The following is a 22,018-nucleotide window of genomic DNA, read 5'->3' as shown; positions in this document are numbered from 1 at the left end:
TGCCATAATCCCCATTTTACAAAGAAGAGAGGAAACTGAGGCACATAGAGTTAAATACTATGATTAAGTCACATAACCAATGAATGGCCAAACCTGTAGTTACAGACGTTGCATTTAACTACTCAACTATACTGACAGATTGAGAAGGCACTTGAAAAAAATGTGTTTAATTGCAATCAAATGCCATGTGCCAAAATTTGCAAATGGCATCCCCTGAAGACATGGTGGTCATATTTTAAAAACAACAAATGTTTCAATGTTTAAGTGATAGATATCTTAAAAACATTTTTCAACTTCCATTCTGAATAGTGATCCTTTCAGATCACCGGGAAATAAGTGCACGGGGGCTATTCTAAGGATATCTGTCAATTCATTGCCATGACGATTTTTAATACTTATGCCTGGATGTGGATAAGAAAGAAGTCTGATATCCTAAGTCCAGGATGGAGTTGTTTGCAACAGTCACCCCCACCTACCTTCAGGTTAAGTTCTGAATTTTTAAAGAAATTGCTTAGTTGCTCCAGTGATAGATCAATTGCTGACAGTCAAAGAAATGAGAAAATTCTCATGGTAAGTAATATAGCTTTGAGGTGAGTTAGAAATCAGGGGAACCAACCGAATCCAACATTTATCAGATGCACTAAGGCAAGCAAATTATTTAACTTATATGTCTCTGTTGTTTATATGTTAAATGGACCCAATGATCACTGTTCCATAGATTTGCTTTATGTAATATTGAAAATACTAAAGGGAAAGTACTTAGCATATGCATTTTACAATAGGTAGTTTAAAGAAGAGGAGTCCATATCAGAATTTTAAAAATGACCAAATTGTATTATGTATGTATATGAATATGCCACAGTGAATTCCACCTTTATATATATAAATATATCTATAAAGCACCAATTTTCAAAGGCAATAAATAATAAAAGGCCAGTAGAATAGAGAAAAGAGAACAGGAAGAGGGGGGAAGGGAGAGAAAGAAATTACTGAGGACTGAAATGGACCAAATTATATTCCATCATGATTATGTTAACATGGACCCCACTATTATGTATAACTACAATGCACTAGTAAAAGCATTAAAAAAGCCCTACCCATTTCTCATTTTATTTTTTTAATGTGGCTAAACAGAATACTACTTGCAATAGGATTTAAGATATTTTAATGGACATAAAGACTGCCGAGTCATCACTCTTTTCTTATCTCTGACCTATAGCAAGAAATTCATTTTAATTCCAAAATATTTTGTTGTTGAACACTAGGATTATCTATATTTAAATTATTAACTGAGTACCTTAGGATTAGTTAACTAAGTAAACTCTGATAAAAGCAGCATTTATAACAGAAGAATTTTTTGAGGATTAACATATAGCACACGCAAATGATTTAGCATAGTTCTGTGAACAAAATAAATACCCTGTGGATGTCAGCTGATATTATTACATTACTATTCTATGCTTCCTCACCTTTTCTCCTGAAAGACTTAATAAATCTAGGTGTCTTTGATTATAAATAAATAATTACATGGACATAATCATAGAAAGAAAAATATTAAAGATAGAAGACATCTTCAAAATTATAATCTGGTTTATAGATGGAAAACTGAGGTCCAGAAATTCACTGTAAATTCCCGCTAGTCAGCAGCCACATCACAATATTACTTAGAACTCCTGAGCCCCAGAGCTCTTTCAACAAAAACTTACCAGCATTTTCTGAATAATTTTTTAAAGAAGTCTTTCTTTCCATTTTTAGTCTTAGACTTGGTGACTAGTGATCTTAGTTCTGAAGAAAGAAAGGAAAATCAGTGATATACAGGATGGAGTAATGAAAGCTATGCCTGGAATCTATAGGATCACTTGTATGTATTTCATAACCTTCATATTCAGAAATAATGGACATGAAGAGCTACAATCCAAAAAAAGAATATCACATAAGACTACAAGCCTGAGACAAAGTAGTTGCTCCATTAGGTTAAATATTTATACTAGCTGAGTTCTGTCAGAAGGTAGGGGTGACAGAGAAAAGAGAGTGGGATAATGATCTATGATTATAAACTTAATTCTTGTGACAAGCTGCAAAAGCAGGGACCACAGTAGGAGGCTATCTAACTTTAATCATTGTCCCCATTCTCAGTATACTCCACATGAATCTGCTCTCCAGCTTTCATATATATGCATCACAGATGGTGGCTAGTTTTACAATTAGATGACAATATAGCATGAATGAACTGTCATTATACATGGGGACACGAGTTGTGTGTGTTTGTGTTTCCTATATAAAAGAACAAGAATGACTGTGGAGCTGTGATAGATTCGCTGTTCCAGATTTATTCTTCAATATTCTAAAGACTGCTCTGACTTTGGTTGGCTTCAGAAGCAGCAGAAAAAAGACAGAAGTTGGGAAGAGAGAGGTTGCTCAGCTATTCATTTCCCTGCCTGGAGATGGGAGAGTAGTGACTTTATAGGGACGTGGCTAGATTCCTTGACTTATGACCATAGTTCCCATCAGATGACAAGATGAAAACTCTCCCCAGGTCACAACTTACAAAAAGGCTGCTGTCTCACACTGTGATTTTGACCATGCAATTGGGTGACAGGGACTCCTAAAGTGAGTTAGTGACTGATTGCTTAATCACCCCTAGTTGATTTCCTTACCTCTCTGCACATCTTTATAAATAGTTCCATTTTAAAATATTTCAATTAATATTTTGAGGGTGGCATTTGATTTTACTTAGGATACTAGTGATTTAGCAAGGATCCACTTTTTAGAGAAATGCAATAAAATGCTCATTGGTGAAATCGAATCAGAGCTGACAGCAGAGAAGTCAATGTAGTTGAAAGAAAGGTCTTGGTTAGACTTTTGGTTCCCAATGTGTATTCCAACTTAATCATTTAAACTGAACTTGTGGTATAAATTGTTTTATGCATGTCCTCTTGTCTGACTGACATACATGAGACATTTCCCTTGCCTTGCTTAAATCCACTGTATTGTCCACATTTTAGTTTATTTCAGCTTCTTGAGTCAAGCAGTGAGGATCCTGAGCATAGTTTGATAAACATAATTTAAACTTTTCAAATTCTTAAAGGAAAATACAAGGGAAGCAATGACAAGCTGGACTCAGAAGGACAAGAGTCTAATGTTTTCTCTCATATGTGGAAGCTACAGATATAGAGAGGAAAAAGGATTAAAAACAGCAGGATCTCAGACAAACAAAAGGAAGATCAACAGAGTAGAGGAAGAAGGAGGAGGAGGAAAGGGGCATTGGGAAATTCTGGGGAATGAAATTTACCAAATTATGTTCTGTCCATGTACAAATATACCACAATATCTAGCTTATGTATATACAATTTTCATGAACTAATTAAAATAATAATAACAATAGTAATAATAATAAGAAAAAGAAGATCAGTAGAGTAGACCAAATAGAGATCATGAAGAGGGAGGAGGAGAGGAAAAGATAAGGTACTAGAATTCGAATGATCAAATTATGTCATGTGCATGTATGGAAATGGTAAAATGAATCCCACTTATATGTGTAATTATAATGTATGAATAAAAAAAGAAAGGGAATTTATGTTTAAGGAAGAGGCAGAACCCTTCCACATAAAATTATATTCCCCAGATACTCATCAATAAACATATTTATGTTAAAACAATAAATTTTGAATGTTTACAGGTGATTTTAGAAGCTTATAACTTACAACTAAGACATCTTTAATTCAATTGTGATAGCAATATCATTTCACATAAGAATTAAAGAGTCTTTGAAATGAACCCTCTTTTCTGATTGAATTGTTTGCTCTCTCAATTTTTATTGAAAATGTAACTTTTTCAGAGATCTTTAGTGCATACCATAAAGCAGGAATGAAATTAGTATTTCAATTTTTTTTACAATTATTGAAATATTGAAAAGGGCATATTCATTATTATCAGGCCAGCAACAACTAATTAAAATTTTCATTTTTCCTTCATGGTAAAATATGATGGAATTATGGGCAAATACTCTACCAGTAAAATTAATATGCTATTGTGTCCTGTAAAATAAAAACAAAAGTTTATATAGATATAAATTTATATAACCCTTTTGAGCCTGAAATAGACTTTAAAGGCTTCCTTCTTCCTCACTGGAAAAAAAAAAAAAAGATAGGAATGGTATACAAAGACATATATAAACATTAAACATTATATAACTTAAAACCTAGAAATTACAGGAAATTTGGCTTATTTAATTTAACACGCATCATTTATTACAGAATAAAGAATTGCATGGTTCTATGATATGGCTCTTCATTTATACCATAGAAGCCATTAGTATATTCTAACATTACATGTGTTCATGATATTCATGGTCCTTTTGTTCCCCTTCAAAGTGCAGGGACTTTAAATTACTGCTCAGGAGCCAGGAAGCAAGATGGGCTATTAGATTTAGCATCATATATTTTCCCAAGCAGTATACACAGCACTTTTTAAATATGTATGCAGCCCGTTTTATACTGTAATCTCTTTTCAGTTATTTATACCACTGACGGGCTTTAGATCCTTATTTCTGACACTATAATTTAATGCCATGACACAAGCCCTAGATTTACAGCTTCCACTGTTGGCCTGAGAGTTCCATTCTACTTCTCTCTGATACACTGAATTCAGGGGAGTTGCAGAAGGGAATTTCATTAGGTTTTTTTTTGCCTTTATAATAAATTTTTGCAGATTCACTGTTGACATTTTTGCCTTTGGAGAGTTACTCTAACCCTATCTTTTGAAGCACATTTCATAGTTCATGATCATTCAAAATTGGCATCTAACTGTTTATCTACATGTTCATATTTTGGTCACCAAACTTTTAACACAACCATATAAAAATCATTTAACTTCTGAAAGCTTTCATTTTCTCATCTGTAAAATAGACATGAAATATCAAATTTCATTGGATGATGTTAGGAATAAATACGATTTTTAAAAAATTGGTGCATAATAATTTTACAGAATGGTGGGTTTTATTTTTCAATATTCATACATGTATACTGAATTACTTGATCAATTCCAATTGAGAGAAAAAAATGAGATTTTGCATGAAATACACCTAGAACAACACGTGGCACATACCAAGAGATACTAGAACATAGTGGTAAGTGTTGTGAATGTGGAGGCTATGCACTACACAACATCAGGAGACTTACCTGTAGATAATGACAAGAGTGATTTCTTCTGGAATCACTCAATGTGTTAGCCCTGCCTTTAACCTAGAATTTCTAAGATTTTATTCCAAAGAAAACCCCATGTAAACAGAACAAATACATATAGAGAGTCATGTGCTTCGTTATCATTTGAATACATAATTACAAACAATTCAAGCATTAACCAAAGAGAGCTGCTTAAATAAATGATGTTGCATGAAAATGATGAAATATGTACTATGAGGCTGCTACAAATGAGAAAAGTCTGTACAAATATACTATGTATTATATTAAGTGACAAAATGAATTTAAAAAGGGCACATGCACCAAGACTCAATTTTTTAAATATAATAAGTACACAGGGAATGTTGAATATTGATATAAAATTATTAGCCAGTGGTTATATCTGAAGAGTTAAATTACAAAATTTATCATTTTCACAGTGTTGATTTCTAATTTTTTAAAAAAAAGTTCTGTGTAGCAAAAAAATTAATAGGTATATAATCTGATAATATAATGTTTTATTCAAAACCCTTTGGTACTTAGTGTTCAGTGCCTATAGAATAAGATTCAGAACTTTCATAATTATATCCTTGCTTGATTGTCTAGTTCTTCAGTCATTACCTATCCTGCCACACATGCCTAAGTGGTAGGGAATTACCATAGTTCCCACTAATCATATCATTGGATAACTTGTGTTTGATCATACCTGTTTTGTTTGCTAATGAAGCATACCTTTGTGACAGACTTTATTGTATTTACCTATTTATATCTCCATCCCACTTCATGTACTTTGGCCTACTTTATGAAAAAGAAAAAAATTGCCAAATAATACTCCCTCAATAAGTACTTATTAAACTAAGCTTATGTACTATATTGATATTTTGTGAAACTTATAAACCAAAATGAGCTAACAGAAATTTAAGGTAGTATCCTTTTATAAGCTGAATCTTGACCAGTGCAATAGCAGAATGAGAGATTGTTAGTTGCAAACTGTGTTCAAGTATGCAGTTATGATTATTGTTAAATATGTGACATTATAATAATTCATCCCTTGTGAGTAATTACTTTTACAATAATACATTAAGCAAATACAATGATATAAAAAGCATGAGTTGTTACTTTAACATAGGAAAGATTAGATAAGATTCTTGAGTAAAGTTATAGACTGTGGATGAAGGAAGCACCAGAAGATAAAAGATGGGACAGTGAAATAATTGAAAATGCATAATACAACTTTAAAAGAAAAAAAAATGTAGGATAGGATACTGAGTCTGAGATTGTTGATGTGAGACAATAGAGAAGATGTTAATAGGCTGTTTTTGAGGATCTTTTAATTAAAATATCAGCAGAAGCTTTTAACAGTACACTGCATCTCTTTAAAGGGTTTTATTTAAATGAATGCCATATTATTTGGAACTATTTTGATTAGTCCTAACACCAAACGATTCTTTCTTTATTTGGTAATATCACTCGTTTTTCTCAAAAGAACATGCAGACCAAGGATGACATCTTTTAATTTAAGATACAAGATTTTGGGGAAAAAGACAATTTGACTACATTCACCAGATTTTCAATTGCCATTCATTCATCTTGACTAGGATAATTCAATTATGTGTTTAGAATGTTCTTTCTGGGAAATTAAGGCTGTAACAATGAAGTTTCAGGTAGGTTGTTATTGGATGTGGGAGGGCTGGCACTGTAATGAACGTCACTGATGATCATTAAGACATGCCATTAGTTCCTGTTTAGAAACAGACAGATGGTCAAGGGTAGAGACATTTTGATACATGTTAGAAAGATCTATAATGGTTTCTTAGCGTAGGTGTTAAAGCTCTGGGAGCCCAATGGACAGTTTGCCTCATAAAGTCCACACGGTGAATTTATTTGAGGTGAGCCTTAAAAGAGACATAGAAATTTTTAAAAGGAAAAAAGAGAAAAAACAACTGTGTATCTAAAGTTTTAAAAGGAAAAAAAGCATTTTATCTATTCATGACATGGAGACAAACCAAGGATGGTGAGTTTGGAGGTGTAGCAGGAGTCCAGTGTGGGGAGAGGAGTTGATATGTTGATGGAAGATGATGCAGGCCTCAGAGTTGCAGGAGAAAGAGTTGGAATTTATCAGTGATTGAAATCCTTTTTAAGAAGGGGTGATGGTGATTAGATTAGTGCTTTATAAAAATTAATCTGCTAATGGTGAGGGTGAAATGATAGCAGAATAACCAAATAGGTGGAGTTTATAGAAGCTTAAGTGACAGAATGTTAAAGCTTGTCTGAAGGAAAATGCAATGCTAAATTTCTCTCAGACTTTAGGCTTTCCAGCAAAAAATAAAAGAAAATAAAATAAATGAATAATAAATAAATAAATCCTGGAAAGGAAGAGAGATTTGTGACTTATGAGGTGTTTCCCTACAGCTGTGGCCCAATTAATTAATTGTTCTCTGATATTTAATTAAACAGTTCTGTGTATCTTTGTAAAGGATGTGGAACGACCAATTAAAATTTTCAATATGTCCTTTAAAAATTAATTATCCATTAAATATCACAGACTAACCTATATCAGAGATATTTAAGTATAAGGGGGAAATATTTGGATTTGGGTGAATCATGGTATCAAGCCCACATTAATATCTCCAAAAGGTAACAGAAAATGTCATCTGAGATATACCATCAGAAACTATAATTCAATAAAAATTTCAGTGATGAAGAAAAGGTTCTTTATGGTTGCTGTCCAATTTGGACACCTTTAGCCATTTGTGGCTACTGAGCATTTGAAATGCAACTACTAAACCTGAGAATCTGAATTTTTGATATTTTAAAATTGCATTTAATGTGAATTAATTTAAATTCAATTAAACACGTGTAGCTCATGACCACTGTGTTGGAGAGCAGGAAGGACCATGAGAGAGATGCAGATACAGTTGGATAATATTGCTGTGTGTAGCTGTGAAAAAAGTCATGCTGGGCAGCAGAAGAATAGGGTGGAATTTTACTCTTGAGATGCTAATTAGTGAGCTGTGACACCTCAGAGAAAGCTCACAGGTGACCTTTAGCTTCCTCACATATACAATGAAGCAATTGACTAAATAATCATGGCCATCCATTCAAGCTTCATGCTTCTATAGAAATGTGAGGGATTTGTTACAGTTCAACTGAGTAAAATAGCACTGAAGAAAATGGCTTATTCATCGTTTCCTTGATTTTTATTATTGAACTGCTCTTATGAAATTGCTCTAGGTATGAATTTTAGGTACAAAAGTTAAGGCTTTATAATTTAGGTAAGCTGAAAATGCAAAAGCAGAAGCATACATTGGGTGAAAACTGTTTATTTTCAACGTGGCAATTTATATATACCTTACTTTCCTTTTAATATCTATTACCTTCATGATAAACAGCTTTAAGATAATTTTCAGTGGTCCTCACATCTTTGAATCCATACCCTTTTATCTTTTCTTCCATAGAATAGCAATGATAGTCTGTGTGAATATATCAGAAGTGGTGTTGAGTCATGAAGTAAGGGTGTAAAAGATGGAGGTTTCCATACTTTTATCTTGGCCTCTTTTTTGTACATGGCCTTTGGAAAAAGACCTGTGATGAGGAACTGAGTCCTCCCCCCCCGCCCCCCCTCAACTCCCGGACAGCTAGAGAAGAAGTAGGAACTCCAGGTAAGTCATATGAAGTTTTCTTCTTGGAAATGGACCTTCCAGCCCTATCCCAGGATTCAAAGTATACAACTGCATTGCCACTTTATTAGAGACCCTGCACCACCTCTAAATTTCCTTACCCTCAGAACCCATTAGATGAGAAATGTCTATTTTTGTAAATCACTAAACCATTAAGATTTGTTACACAGCAATAAATAGCTAATGGGCCCTTCTTACTATTTTAATTATTTAATCATTCATAAGCAGTAGGTACCATATAATTATTCATAGCTCCCATAATGCTTCCCAGTGTTTTAAGCCTTCATATATCATTTTGTTTTGGTGTGGACCAACCTTCTTCTAAGAAATATCTAACACATATTCTCTCTTTAAAACTGAGTTGGTGCCTAATAAAGGGCAACATTTTATTTCATTTATTAGTAATGGCAGTGACTAAATACTTTAACTAGAATTGCTAAAAGTAGCTTATCTGAGTAGTATGTGGTATGGCCAATATGAGATGTGACTTCATCCATCTAAATTAACCATGCTCAGCGAAGTTCCCTAACACTAGATTCCAGCATCTCACTTAACACAGGTCACACTGTTGTGTTCATGTTGTTTCTTCACTCGTCATTTCCTAGACCCTGAGTTATTAAAGTTGAAAACTTAGTTTTGTTAATTAATTTGATATTTCAGTGCCTGGTATATTGTCTAACATGCAGAATTAGCTTAATTAATTTTTTAATGAACTAATAAAGAGAATGAGTAAAATCCCATTAGTAGAGGAGGCCAGATCTTATATTTAAGACATTGGAACAGTAGTTTTGTATAATTTCATATTCTTCAATCTGTATGTATAATATTCTCTGCAACCATCCTTGCTGCTATCCTAAAAAAAATGAATAAACAAAAACCATAAACTTTTAACAAAGCTGTTTTCCTTAGGCTATTATCCTCAATTACAGATTTGAGGCTGGTCAAGATCTCTATAAAATCAGTTCAGAAAATTCTTATGAGGTGTTCATATCAGTTATTGACATCTACTATTCTTTCTGTAAGCAAGGGTGAGTTGCTTCTTTCGTTTCCAGTGTCTGGGGTAGTATCGTTTTGTATTGATTTGTATCAATGCTTTCAAAAAACATGTCTGCTCTAACAAAATATTATCTCCTTGTGTCCTCAGTTTCTTGGAGACTTCAGAAATATAGATCTTTGTATTTAAAATTCAAGATCATGGAGAATATGGGCAGAAGTTAAAAATAAAAATGAGCAAAACCTATTTATACTCCAGTGCTTCTCAAAGTGCTGCATCCAGGTAATGTCACAGAGAAAAGTGAAAGCATGTCCTTAGGTAGAAATTTTATAAGATCACATACTCTTCAACATATTCATCTTGTTTTAATGTAAACATTATTTTAATTACATACCATTCTATGAATGAATATTCAAGAACAAACATTATTTTTATCATATATCTTTAAGTGTTTTCACACTCATCAAAGAAGTCCCTCTTTAAAAAAAATCTCATTCCATTTCATTAGCAAATTTTGCTTTGGTTCTAAGCCTTTCGTCTTCAATCTCTATCCTTTAAGAATTAATTTCTTTTGATGAAACTTAGGTTATATTTTAAGTTTATGTCTTACATATTTTGAGTATTTCTATAGCAAAACTACTTGATGTACATGCTTAAGTTTTCAGAAATACCACTCAGATTAGGTGTTATTCCTAGCAATTCTGGCTGAAGTATTTAGTCACTACCATTCCTAATAAATGAAATAAAATGATGTGTTATATTAGTAAGAAAATAAAAAATCATTTGATAAAAACAAGACCACCCTTGACAGAGTGTTACTTAGTGTTACAGAGTGTTACTGATAAGCATTGGCCATAATACATGAGGATGTTAAGTGGGTGTTCAGATAGCACACAATGGGTCCAAATATTTTTAATTCAAATTTACCCTATCAGGAGTTAAAATAATAATAGTTGAAGTATACCCAGAGTAGCCTGTAAATAAAATCACAAGATTGAAAATAAAAAAAGTCGAAATATACACAGAGTACCCTGTAAATAAAATCACAAGGTTATCAATCAGCTTTCAGTGAGGGTTGGCACACTGCCAGTTATTTGAAAAGTCTCTGCTTGACTGACTTCTCTCACAGAATATCAGTATATATTTCTTATTTGTAGAAGCTGGTTGACTTTCTATCATTCTCTGGCACATCTCATTGTTGCTGTAATAATGGGATAATAACTTAATAGCAGAGTAAGTGGATATTGAAGAGACCATTCTGTGGTGACAGTTTTACCAGGGTACGTTCCTTCTGTTCTGAAGGTTTGTAATAATATTAAGAAAAAATTACCCAAGCTTCAGTAGAAAAATGAGGATGGCTTTTACAACAAGGTTTCAGGGGGTCTATTGTCATTTCTTAACACTGTTTGCAGAAGGCAACTGGAGTATGAAGAGGACTGGTTTTAGTGTCAGAAGGTATGGAATTAAGAGTGGGTTCTGTCTCTTAAAATCTTTGTGACCTGAGGCATAATTGTTGGCTTAGTAGGCAAGATAGGAAGAACTAGGAATTTGTAATAGGATGTTTTTTTTGGGGAAAAGAAAGGATAAGTTGAAATGAGGGTGTTTAGAGGGGAGAATTAATCAGAGAGTCAGGAAAGCCATGGTTGAAGTTGTATCAGTAAACTGAACCCTTAAAAATAAATGAGACCAAAATTAAAAAGATCAAGCAGAGGGCAGGTGAGAATTAAAAAAAAAAAAAAAGAAGAAGACTCCCCACATTCCTGGAGAAAAAAAAAAAAAAAAACAACTCTAGGACCTTTTTTATGGCCATGATGACAATCACCCACCAGAAATATATTTTAAAACCCTTAATCTGTAAATGGAGATTACTCACCCCAGTCCTCCTGTGGGAGGGGCTAATGAATAAGTGACAGTTTCTAGAATTTAAAAGTCTGCCGATCAGGGTTGGTCATATATGATAAAATTCTTCTAACTGTCAACTAATCAAAAACAGTTCCAACTATTTAAATATTTATAAGTTATATCACCATATATAAATACTTGAAAATTGACCAGTCCCTAAATTGTACATGTTCCTAGAACACAATATCAGCAATGTGCTCTTCTCAGCAGCACAACTCTCCCTGACTAGAAGAAGCAAATAATCAACTTTTTACTTACCCCTGATCTCAGATCTGGGTCTCATCATTCCTTGTTGGGGTGATGTTAGTATATTTGAGCAAGTGCATAAAAATCCAGCAGTGATAGGTGGTCATAAATGTAAAAAAAAAAATTCCTAAGGGTTTAGAGAGCAACAAGATTGTGAAAGAGTTTATAAACTATGCAAATAATTTTGAATTTTATCTTAGATCTATGGGAAGTCTATGAAAAATTTTGAACTGTGGGTTGTATAGTTATGTTTCTTCTTTTTCTTTTTAGTAATGATAATTCTGGCAATATTGTGGGTAATGTTATAAAAAAAGCCACAGTTTTTTTTTTTTTCCAGAAAAAACAAGTAAGAGGAGGTGGTAGTAGTTGAGGTGAATGCCAATTAAAGCTTATCCTGGTGGCTAGAAGTGAAACAGAATAAAAGGGAGAAATTTACGAAACAGAGGAACAGGAAATTCTGTATTGACTGAATGCTTTAGTGTTTCCAGGAAGAGAGAACAGTCCAGACTGCTAACCTGTGTACCTTCAGGGAGAAAGGACAAAATTGTAGGAAAAATATTTTTGTGAAGAGGTGATGATTTAAGTTTGGTGCAAGTTGAGTTTGAAAAATATGAAAACAAACTAAGGGGAGATTTTTAGAAGGAAGTTGGAGCTCTCCGATTTGATTGGAGATACAAACTTAAGTGTAAATAGAATATTTATATATTCTTACATTCAGTTCCAAAATTCTTTAACCATTGACAGCTTTGTTATTCTGGGTAAGCACTATCTAGAGATATTCCCTAAAAATTCCCAAAAGTTTCTTCCACTGAGTAAATAAGTCCTCCTTTTCCTCTTCGTTCTTTCATAATCACACGGTCTACTCTGGAAGTTGTAGCCCATTTGAACACACCCAACTAAAGCTGAGCCTCAAGAGATCTGCAGATGTGTTGAAATGCTGGTCTTCCCTCTACTGTGGTTGAAGGCTTGAAGACAGAGTGGCTCCCAACATCTTGCTGGTTGATTTCACAGTACTGAGTAAAGAGTATAATGTCTATGCCTTTCAACATGGGAGGATATTTGGGAAGAACTGACAAAGCACAATGAGTTGAAAGTTGTTTATTCTTCACTATTCATTCCTGACTGGAATCCTAATATGGCAAGGACTTAGACTCCTGGACTAAGTAGAAAAGGGAATGGGTTCCTTTCACTACGTGGTTAGTCAAGACAAACCAAAGAGAAAGGAACTATGACAAGAGAGGGAGAGGCCAACACCACCTCAGAAATTGCACAGTCCTGATTTGGTGCTTCTTATGATGCTGCTAAACTTGTATGAAGTGTAATAAAGTTTAGGATCTGTACAGTATGAATGGAGTTGGGCCATAGGCTTAGTTCTTTGCCACAGATGTAGTAGAGGAACATGAACTGCACTTGCAGATATGCTATTAAAGAGAAGCCATGGGGAAGGTAAACAGGAGAAATTTGAGGAAATTACAGAGTTTTACACTTTCATAGATCGGGAAACCAAAAATGGAATATTAGGTAACCTGTCCTAGATGGCTGTTCTCTATTTTGTTTGTTTATTTTTAACTTAGCTTTTAAAGTTGAAACGAAGGAAAAAGACTGAGATTCACTGTAGCAGTTGATTTATCCCCAAATGGTTTAGACTTTTTGTAATAAGATCTTGATGTCAATATTGTTCCCAGCCACAAGGAGCTATCTAAGATTAAGAGGCTTGTCTTTTGACATTATAGGATTTTCTTATGAAAGCAAAGCCTTTGGGAGGGATTTAAAAGTTCCTCTGTCCAGCTCATCTCAAGCTCATTTGGTGCATCTCAACTTTCCCTTCAGAGCTCTTGTCTAGGATGTCTTTTCCCTTGGGTGTCAACTATAGAGTATGAAAAGCCTAAAGTCTTCCCAAGGAGAGCCCAAAACACAGCCTTCAAACAACTTTCCAACCAGAGTACTTTCTCTGAATTGCAAATAAGGAGAAAACAAATAAACAATCTGTTTTCTAAATAAAAACAAAACAAAACAAAAACTACAAATTAAGTGACAAATATTTTCTGTACTAAAACACAAAGATATTTAAATTTCAGGAGAATTATAGAAAAAAAAACTGATCAAATAAGGACTTCGTAAAAAGTAGCATATCTTCTAGTTTTAAGTACTATTTCTAGGAGTATATTTTGCCATTACAGTTTTGAAGAACTTTTTGTGTCATATTAAAATCTTTACATAAAATCACTTTATTGACATGTATAAATCTATTTTATATTTGCAATTTTAAGGGAGATGTCTCTTTCTAAAAAGAAGTACAAATTATCTAAGCTGTTTTATTCCTATGGCCAAAGAAAACGTTTAATCTCTCTTCTTATATAAATTATAAACATTTTTTGAAAATTATGGCATTCAAAGACCATGAAGAAAATATCAGTACCTTTAATGAAACTTTGCACTATGGAATTCTTACTGAGTATCTCACTATTCTTCCTTTATCGACTTTTCCCACTCAATCTAACTGTCCCCAGTTACCTACCATTTGATCAACAGCCTCTTGTGAAAAGGAAGCCATGGCACTGGTATTTCTCAGCTCAGACTGTCTGGAGCCTTGTCCCATCAAGCAGTGCCTGTGACTTAACACCTTAATGGTCCCTACACAAAAGACAGAGAAATGAAGATCTTCTGAGGTGGGAATGATTAAGGACAGACACGCAAATGCATTTGGTGCCAGATTTTATTACCTCAAACAAGTAAAAGTAAAGCAAACATTTTATCATCTCCAATTACACAGCTATCTCCTGAGGATAATTAAGACGAATGAGTAGAACACACTAATGGCAAGACCGAGGTCTCAAAGCAAATGAACAATGCATAGCCAGAATCACATTAGATCAGTCACAGTTACCGTTCAGTTATTACGGAGGCTGGAAGAGACCTTTGTCCTCTTCCCTGTTCTTACTAGATTACAGAAACCCCTTAAACCTCCTTTCCTACTTGAAGTCTTCTTTAAATATAAATGCAATTTACATGGAGGTAGCCAGAATTAGCAAGAAAATATCAGATTTTGTGATTCAGATAAGCTGATTTGTATCTCATGGGCTAGGTAATGTTGAAACAACCAGTTAATTTGAAGCAACCATTTAATTTTTTTCTGATTGTATATTTGGTTGTCTGAACTATAGAAGAAATAAAATACCCAATAATCCACAAGATGGTTGTGAGTAGCCAATGTAATAATGTAAGTGAATACATTCAAAAAGTAGTAGGGATCTCAGAGAATTTAACTATCACTGCCGGGTGCCATGGCGCACACCTGTAATCTCAGTGGCTCAGGAGGCTAAGGCAGAGGGATGGCAATTTCAAAGCCAGCTTTAGCAAAAGTGAGATGCTAAGCAACTCAGTGAAACCCTGTCTAAATAAAACATAAATAGGGCTGGGGATATTGCTCAAAGGTTGGGTGCCCCTGAGATCAATCCCCAGTTCAGAATTTACTGATCACAGATATTGATCTCTTACTTTTTTGATCTCCAATATTTTTAATCATATAGAAATGAACTCATTATTATAATGATTGTCACTGTAAAATCATAACTAAAAGCATTGACTCTAAAGTTATTATCTGTACCACGTAGCTAAAATGTGTGAGTGCTCAATAGGTATACTGCCGGTGCCTGGGTCATTTATTCAGGTAACATGAACATCATTCATTTTTATGTTTCTAGCATATATTCTAACACATGGAATTTATTTACCTGCTTAATAAATAGTTAGAAAATGGAAATATTCTAGAACAATAAAATGTTCTCATGGATTGATTTTAACATAATCCTAGACAAGTAAAATATGCAACTAAGATGAAGCAAAAATTAAGAGTTTAAATGAAATACTTAAGGATATAGATAGAGCTGTCAGTGATAAAATGTTTATCATGTTAAATCAATGTAATATATTGTTTGCTAAAATATTTAAAATTATTTTGACTGGTTACACTTTCTACTTAGAGTAGGACTCTATTTATTAATGTATAACCTAATTAAAGTGAAAAATAAAAAATATATGGAAATATTCTAGTCTTCAGCATCAAAAATAAATATCTTGAGTTTACATTCAATGCTACACATGATCTATAATATCTACAATATAGAGATGTCTGGCTTTGGGCCAGGAGAATTTTCACATTAAAGAAAATCCATGAAATTAATTACTGTTTTGAAGAGTTCCTCACACATTTGTCTAATACACAGATGTCCTGTGTCCATTTTAACAGAGAACATTATAGCAAGTAAATTAAGACATCATTCTGCCTTTATGCTGGCATACCAAATTCTAAATAGAAACACTACTTGGTCAGGATGGCTTGGTGATGATTAGCTAGCATTTAAAGATGCTAAAAGTAGCACATGGTATCTCTTTGTTTATTCTTTCTTTCTTCTTATAAACTAATTCTCACGTACCAAGTGCCTTCCCTTCACACCACCAGCGTGTCTCTCCAAGATGCTTCACTGTTCACTGTAACACCAACATACAAGGAACATCACTGTGATCCCAGACCCTACTTTATTCTTTTCTTTTAAAATCCTGACTGCCTTATGCCACCTGTGTCCAGACCTTGTTTGTGATAGTGCTAGTAAATTTAATCATTGGCATACCTTTGAACTTATTTGCTTCCTGTTTTTTCATGTATAAAATGAAAGATGGGGTTGAACTCGGTAATTTTTAAGGTCTCTTTCATTTAGATGTTGCTATGCTTCTGTAATTCCACTTTGGATATTGTCTTAATGTTTCTCACTTGCACTCTTATTTTAGGAATGAAGAGTAGGATAAAATTTGAAGGGAGTTTAGAAGTTATTGGCATCTTTGACTCTCCCAGTCATCATGTCTGCATTTAAATATTATTTACTGGTAAAAAGGCATGTTCCTTTATATGAAGGATACTTTAATTTTCTAGTAGATCTAATTTTTAGAAAGTATTAACTAATAGATAATTTAGTATAACTGCAACCTCTGGTCTACACTTAACTCCATTTGGAAGAAGGCCCTTGGAAGACTAGAATAATATTGAAGACAGTGCTTATGGGGGTTTCTCCTGCCCAGGTTTACCCTCTCTTCGGGGGAATCATAAAACTCAACACTCTCTAGTTTCAGGGAGCAGTGTGTTACCATTAGGTGTCACAGGCTCAGAGTCTGTATTTGAATACAACTCCAAATAATAATGGGTTTACCTGGAGCTTGCTACTTAGTATTTGTAAGTTGCCTACTTTAATATCTATAATGTAGTCACTAGAATCTTTCTTTTTATCCCAAAGCACAAATAGTCACTTTTGTTGCAAATTCCTCATGGTTTTCTCTCCATATCTCTATCAGACACACAATCATAATACATTACAATTATTATTGTCTTATGCATGAATCTTTACTCTGCATCATCTACTACAGTTTTGGGTACAGGAGCTCTACATTTTTTTTTTTTTTTTTTTTTTTTTGCTACTGGGAATTGAACCCAGGGGCACTTAACCACTGAGCCACACACACAGCCTCCCCGCTTTTGTATTTTATTTAGAGACAGATGTCTCCAGGTCTCGATGAGTAGCTTAGGGCCTTGCTAAATTGCAGAGGCTGGCTTTGAATTTGCAATCCTCCTGCCACAGTCTCCTGAGCTGCTGGTAGGAGCTCTACATTATTCAACCCTGTGTCCATGGTGCCTGGCACACAGCATATTCTTAATACATGTTGAATAAAAGCATGTGATTAAGGATGTCACTTCTGATACTAGAAGTCATATAGCCACTTCCCATCAGCATCCAAAGATACTCTCTAGTCCCTGGATTTTGTATTTCTCTTCATGCAACATTGAACTCCTAATCATTTCAGATCACTAGGGCTCTTTTATATGAACTGCTGTGTGGGTTAAGAGAAAAAAAAAATGAGAGCCATTGTTTCACAGTGTCTTGCCATTTGGGGTGCAATATTTGGTGATGTATGGCATATGTCTCTTGCTGAACTGACAGGATAATCACAGGCTGGTTTCTCAGCAACCTCATAAACTAGCTGCAAAGTTGAAGTGTGGCACAAACCTTCCCTTTCCCAGACTGGCATATGTCCATTCTTTATTCTGCTGAGCTCCTTCACATCTCTCTCTCTCTCTCTCTCTCTCTCTCTCTCTCTCTCTCTCTCTCTCTCTCTCTGTCTCTCTCTCTCATACACACACATGCACATATACACACACAATTTTCATGTGCTGCCTCAGAAAATAGGACAAACCAAATACCAGTGACATCATGTTGCATTTCTAAAACCCTTTTGTAGTGCCATGTGTATTCTATTGAGTCCTGATCTTGGGATTATCTTTATGTAGATACAATCATGTTAGTATGATATTTTATAACCAGTAAATTTTAGCTGGCATATTAAAGGAAAATAAGAATTAATCACATCAGTTGTCTAGAAATTAATATAAATAGTCACTTTGGATTAGGATATAATTAATATTTACTGAGTAATAAATACACAACAGGCATTTTTACATATTGCAATAGTCTCCTGCCTTTTCTTTCAACCCTTTCAATCTATCAACATTTCCAAAGGAATAATTCCAAAACACAAATTCAAATATGTCTTCATTTCTAAAAATGTGGTTCATGCTGCTTAGGTACTTAGCATAAATTACTAGTGAATTAAGATTAAATAGAACCTACATCCAGTTCTTCTAATCTTTTGAACCCCCAGAACGTCACACACACACACACACACACACACACACACACACACACACACACAGCCCTATATATTATTGGTTGGTTCCAAATCCTCATGAACTCTAGGAAGGTCCCATGGAATTTCCCTACGTTAGTATCCCTGCATGGGATGGTCTTTTCCCTTTCTTCTGCTCACCCAAATAATTTTCACTGATTTTTCTGAACTCATTTGAAGTGACACCTCTTTGGTGATTATTTAGCCACCTCTTTGTGTATTACAGTGTGCTACTTTGTTGGTTAGCTTCCCTTTCCTCAAGATAGAGCATGAGCTGCTTTCTAAGAATGTGGGTTGCATCACTTTTACCTTTGCATTTTAAGAAAAATCAGGTATTCTGAATTTAAATCTAGATTTTTTTCATTATCAGCAATATGACATAAGAAGGATTTCTTTTTAATTTTTAATTTAAGTCCTTTATTCACACACACACACACACACACACACACATATATATATATATATATATATATATATATATATACATATACATATCAGAGATAAAGCTAATTACATTTTGCTTTTATTAATTTATTATGAACATTAAATGAGGTGCAACCTAGTGAAAACTTAGTGGTGGTTTTCAGCTATTTACACCCTAGTACCTATGAAGTAAATAACACAACATCAGTCAGTAGATAAATGTTGCAGGCCATCTATGGGCCTGTGTGTGTGAACTATGGGAGAACCAACCTGATGTTGCCTGTTCTGTGGGCTGTGGAACACACATGCGCACTTTCCTTTTGCTATGCCTGTGTTCTCACACAGCACATGAGATGGATGTGACTTGCCAAGATGTCAATCTACTGACAAGACATCACAAAGCTAGACTCAACAACCCTCTGTCGCCCCCGCCCCAGCAAACCTGAACCTTTGCCTTATTTGGAAAAAAACTTTCCATCTAACCTCCCTCTGTGTCCCCCTCTATAAAAATAAATAATTCAGGTGGCTCACTCTCTTTCTACCAGACCCCTAAGGTTGAGAGCCATCACTGGACTCTGAGAAAATGTTATTTTCTCTGTCTTTGTGTGATTATCTCGTGCCATCCTAAATTTACCTGGTGTGACCCTGAATGATTTAGTTGTGTGTCCCAGCAAATAAACAGTGAAAAAGATGATACAGAGCTCCAATATGTGTAACTTACAAAGATCTTTAAGATTCATACATATTTCCAAAACCATATAACATAGCAGATACTGTCACATTCTAAAAGTGTCAAGTCATCTATGTTCTGGTAGGTCCATTCCTTACCTGGCATTTGCTTTTCACTAAGAGACTTGAAGGGGTGTCTATGGAATTATATCTGCTTTTGTTGAGATTGCCACATCCCCATATACACGATCTTCACTCTTGAAAGCAAGTTACGTAGAAGTTCAACCCCCCTCCATGTCTATCATTAGAGACGATTACCATCTTCCTGTGAATGGCCATTAGGACTGGCTTCATAATGAACTACAATCCTTTTCTTCTGTTACTGCACTGAGTCTAACTCGTTCAGGTCATCCCTGATCCTCGTTCTTTCCTCTGACTACCTCTGCAGTGTACTGACCTGATAGATTAGCCAGTTGCTACTTGAGGACTGATTGTTTTCTTGCAGTCAGCTTTCTCAAATGCTCTGATCCCTGAGGGGTAGGTAGCTGTTTTTCTTGATTCTCATTGCCACTTCCTGCCACTTTTCTTTCCTCTTCATGAAGCTCTACAAAGTCTACAAAGCAAATGCCATCAAACCGTAGGCAGTGCTTTTCTTCCTTATTGCAACATGCTTTTGGGAGCATGGTTGACTTATATACTCTATCTACTGTGGCTTAGATTCATTCTGGAGAAAACTGCACCCAATCAGTAGCTGAGTAGGGTTAGGGTTAGGGTATTAATGCATTTACATTTGCCTGGCAGAAGACTGTTCTCATGGAGAAAGTTGTCTCAGGACCTTCCTATTGGACTTGCCCATACATTAACCATGTTCATTTTGAGCTAGCTTTATCTAATCCTTCTTGTTTGCTTTTATCATTTTCATAGGTGCTATATCTACATCATACTCTGAAATTTCTCTCAAGTGGTTTTGATTCCTTCCCTTTTATTTTAAAAATGCACTTCCTTCAGCATATTTCTTGTGCAGATAATTTTGTTTTATCAAATGCTGATTGGAAGCCAGAATTGATACAAAGCTCCAATCATGCAGCATGAAAACCAATATCTTTGTCATTGCCTACACAATAAATTATGATATAATCTAATAATGAAATCTGACTATTGTTTACCCTCATAACTCATCTTATCTTAGCTAAATTACTTAGTATCAGCTTTCCTGGTTTCCTTGTGATTTTAAAAATATGCCAAGCATGTTCCTGCCTTAAGGTTTTTGAGTCTGCAGCTCTGAAAACAGGAAAGTCCTTTCCTCTGTTACCAACTTTATAGGTAATGTCCTCCATTCAAGTCCCACATAAAATTTCCCTCTTGAGGATCTCTTTCTATTCCAGTTTAAAATATTTATCATTCGGTTTTCTTGGTATTTTATTTTTATTTTAAGTAACCATTATTCTAGAATTATATCTATTTTTTTTAGAATGCAACCTTCATTAGAAGATTGAATTTTCTATTCTGTTCTTTGCTATATACCAAGTACCCTGAACACAAGCTTGCTAGTAAGCACTCAAATACCCTGGGCTTCTGAAATTATTTCCCTATTGCCCATCTTATTATTAAATAATAGATTTTGAAATGACCAATTTCTCTAGCAGATCGTAATTTCTGGCTTATGACAACCTGAGGTGTAAGTAAAAATCATATATATTTTGAGTGCATCTTATTTACCAACTGCAGGACATTATGGTTTTATTTTAAATTGTAAAGATAATAGAAAATATGTGATATTTATTATTCATTTTACAAATAAGAGAACTAGCTTACAGAGATTTAATTTACTTTCCCAATTATGCTCAGTTATTAAGAAAGAGACTTGGAGTCAGTTTTAGCTCATTTTAAACACTTCACATACTATAGTGCTTAAATACAAAGTGTCTGAAATTAGACTGCAAGAATCTACATGTTTTACTAGTACTGTGACTTTGGATAAGATCCTAATATTTCTTTTCTTCATTCTTTTCTATTGTAAAATAGAGATCATAACATCTCTATCATATAACTATTGTGCCAATTAATAATATTTAAAAGCATAAAAGATCATATAGCAAATGTATATATTCAGTACATGTTAGCTATATACTCTATGTTCCTTCCTTTAGCCTTCAGTGCCAATTGGAACAGAGAAAAGGAAAAAGAGGTTC

This window comes from Urocitellus parryii, chromosome 4 (genome assembly GCF_045843805.1).
Source record: "Urocitellus parryii isolate mUroPar1 chromosome 4, mUroPar1.hap1, whole genome shotgun sequence".
Lineage (NCBI taxonomy): Eukaryota > Metazoa > Chordata > Mammalia > Rodentia > Sciuridae > Urocitellus > Urocitellus parryii.
This window is presented reverse-complemented; position numbering follows the sequence as displayed.